Source organism: Citrus clementina, unplaced genomic scaffold (assembly GCF_000493195.1).
Source record: "Citrus clementina cultivar Clemenules unplaced genomic scaffold, Citrus_clementina_v1.0 scaffold_7, whole genome shotgun sequence".
NCBI classification, from domain to species: Eukaryota; Viridiplantae; Streptophyta; class Magnoliopsida; order Sapindales; family Rutaceae; genus Citrus; species Citrus x clementina.
In genome coordinates this window covers 19,195,544-19,199,477 of record NW_006262075.1, presented here as the reverse complement: position 1 = coordinate 19,199,477, position 3,934 = coordinate 19,195,544, and positions in this window count along the sequence as shown.

The following is a 3,934-nucleotide window of genomic DNA, read 5'->3' as shown; positions in this document are numbered from 1 at the left end:
ATCTAAACATTATTCGGTAAAGCACTCTGTATAAAACGAATCAACCGCAATTCAATTTCATTATCAAAGCAATCCATAAAGAAGTATTTTGAAAGCACATCCATCCTTCGATCCTATTTCCTTCTGGCATATATATATATATATATATATATAAAAGGAAGTAAGGGGTAAATATTAAATTTCTCACTATACCTTTTTTTTAATAAAAATTTTTATTGTGAAAATATAATTTCACCAATTACTTATTTGACCTTATTTTCTCTTACTTCATTCCTTTCTTTTATTAAAAATTTCTTGTGTGAATTAAATATTGCATTTACCAAACAACTTATTCAAAAATTAACAAATTTGATCCTATTGTAATCTAAAACAAAATGAAAGGAACAATACCCATCATGTCAAAGTGAAAAATAAATGCTTCTATACCACCTTGAATCTATTACAAATACTTTGGTCAAATCTTAGAAGTACAAACTTTGAATGATAATAATAGGTAAAAAATAATAATGTTATAGTGAAAAATAAGAGAATTGATGGATTAAAGTAATAAGCCATAATTTCAAAATTATTTTAGTTAAAAAGTGAATGCTAAAAGAAAATTAGTGGATTCAAATAACTCCATCCAAATTAAAAATAAAAGTGTCAATATTCTCTTCCTCTCTTCTCTTTTGATCAAATCAAAATTAGGTGATCCTAATCTTGAATAAAAAATTAGTGTTAAGTTGAGTTTTTACTAAATACTAAATCACTCGTTGTTTGACAAGCATAAATGAAAAAGAAGAAAACAAAAAATAAATCCTGAACATTGATTAACTAATCAGTAAAAACTTAGTTTTTTTACTGATTCCAGCAGTGAAGTTTCGAATCTTCATAGTTATATCTTTTGGACTAATTGTAGTCTCGTAGAGTCAAATATCATTTGAACAAAGGTTTTTGACGTTCTATAACGTCCTTAATTTGTCCATTTATTTTAATTATTGGATAACCGACCGACCGATTGTTGTAATTCCATAAACCTAACGCCAACTTGCAGAATATTTTAACCAAATTAAAACAAAAAACGCGGCATGAATTCGGTTGTTGTGCATGCTACTTGTCCCCAAGAAAAATAAATGAGCAAAGTCAAACTAGCAGCCACCGAGAATTAGAAAACCTTTGCTGCTTTGCTTGTAAACCAGAGAGGGAAACAGGGAATTAATAGGGGAACAGAAAGTGAGAGAGACGTGCGTAAAAGAAAGTGATCTACTAGGGAAACACACACAAAGAGAGAAACTAAGAGAGATGGAGATGATCAAAAACATTTTTCACGAGCATCCTTTAACACTTTGCGAGAATGAAAAGAATAATGGTCAACTTGTTTGTCATGGCCGTGGAGAACCTTCTTTTGGCGAATCCTACAGTTGCACCAACTGTGGGTTTTATGCCAACACATGCTCTGCTTGCAACAAAGAAGTAACCTCGGGTAGTTACTACATTTGTGAGCTGTGCTCTCCCCAATCTCCGTTGTTCCATCAATCATGTGTTGACTTACCAGAGTAGTTTCAAATCACCTACTACCTCAAAGGTTGTTTTTTCTAGTTAATAAAAGAATCTAGTGGTGGTTCAGGTGCACTTCATTGCGATTTTTGTAATCAAGAGCACAGCGTTTGGTTATTCAAGTACTGATGTGAATTGTGCGATTACTAGATTTGTGTTGGATGCGCTTCAATGCTCATCAAATACCATCGAGATCAGCCGCACGTAGAGCATTTCATTCATCGGCATCCTTTGACCTTGTTGAAGCTGGATGACATCATGAATTGTAAAATGTGCTTAAAAGGTATTGATGACGGTCAAGGCTACGGCTGTGCTCCCTGTGAGTTTTAAATCCATAATCCATCATCTCGAGATGAATTGCCGCAGGCAATCAGGCATCCATTTCACCTGCGCCATCGTATAAAATTATCAGCGGTGGTGACGGGCGAGTATAAATGTACTGCTTGTACCTTCACTATTCAAGGTCTGAGGTACGGATGTGACAAGTGTCGCTTTGACTTGCATCCAGAATGTACATCTCTGAAGCCAAACATAAAGCAAAAAAGCCATCCACATCTTCTTATTCATGTCGAGAATTTGTCCTACCAGAGCAATTGTGAAGCATGCGGTTCTGGTATTCGAGGTGTACCATTTATACGCTGTGTCCAGTGTCGCCTCGATTTTCATATACAATGTGGCCCTGACCCAATACCACCAACTGCTTTGAAAGATAATGACGAGTGTAAATCCGATGAAAGCCAAGAAGGTATCGAACATTTTAGTCATGAGCATCCTTTGATTACCTCGGAGGTAGCAGATTTTAGCTGCAAGTTTTGCTACAAAAACATCAACGGTCGATGTTATGGTTGTGCTGTAGGATGTGAGTTTTATATCCATATTTCTTGTGGTGAGTTCCCGCAAGAAATTCCTCACGATCAATTTCGTCCCCCATATTTTTTTAAACTCTTGGCCGTTGAGAAGCCTACATACCAGTGTCGTGCCTGTTGCATCGAGATTCAAGGTTTTAGATATCGGTGTGACGTGTGTGACTTTGACTTACATCCTGAATGTACATCTATGAAGGCAACCATAGAGTACGAATGTCATGACCATATTCTAACTCTTATTGAGAATGAAACCTACGACGGGGAGTGTGAAGCATGAGGTAATACAACTTATGGTGCTTTCTTTATGCGTTGTGTGGCGTATTCTTTCAATTTTCATGTACTCTGCGGCCCTCGCCCACTACCACCAACTGTTTTGGTCAATCAACACGAGCACCGACTCAGAAGAATGAAACACTAACTGAAGATAATTTTATTCAACCTTATTGCACAATCTGCAAGACGGTAATAAACCAGAAGCACCATTCCATTTATTATTATGGTGATTGTGAGTCTTACGCACACATACGATGTGTAATCATTGAGTTCCAACTTGAAGAAACGGAGAAGATGATACATTTCACGCACAGACATCCGTTGTTTCTCCTTGAAAACAAGAGGAGTTATGATATCATTTGTATTGCGTGCGAGAAAAATATACAGGTCGACCTAGCATATGGTTGTTATCGATGCAAATTTTATCTTCACAAGTCCTGTGCCGAGCAACCGAGAAAAAAGAAGCATCCCTTCCACCGACATCCTCTCACCCTCGTAGACAATTCTTCCGGGAACTATCATTAATGCAATGCTTGTTATAAGCGTTACAAGGGCTTTAGTTATTGCTGCAAAGACTGCAACTTCAATCTCGATCTGGATTGCTCTGTACTCATTCCTTCGATAAAACTAGGATCATCAATTCATGACCACACTGTTGCTCTGTTCAAGCAGCTATATGGCAGAATTGAGTGTCATGGCTGTAAGCTTATCCCTCCCAATAGGGTAACCTCTCTAAAACTAGGTGCCTTGTACGTACGTTGCGTGAAATGCAATTTCAATCGCCATTGTCCACTATCAAAAACCATTCAACTTGATGATATTCACCATCATCGACTCACCCTCAAGGATAATTTTGATGATATTTTTGATGATTTTGATGATGGCGAGTATTGTTGTAATGTTTGCGAAATAAGACGAGATTCGGAAGAATGTGTTTATCATTGCGAGGAATGCCACTTCGTAGCTAGTTGATCTTGAGTGCATTTATTATGAGGTATGCCTAGCTATCATATGAAAGAATTATATTTAGCTTTACTAATAATTACAATATAACTACCAACAAAATGTTGGCTCCACTGGCAATGGAGTCCCTTTAAGTGGCTTGATTGGGTTTGCTCCCCAGTTCGCGAGTCGCAGGGAAGTCGCCTTTGTTGGGAGAACTTGTGCCTCTCGGTTCGAGCGGGGACTTCTAGTCTGGGTTGTGGTACGGGCTTAAAGGTGCCTCCCACACTTGGGGTCCTCCCCAGGATACCTCGTGG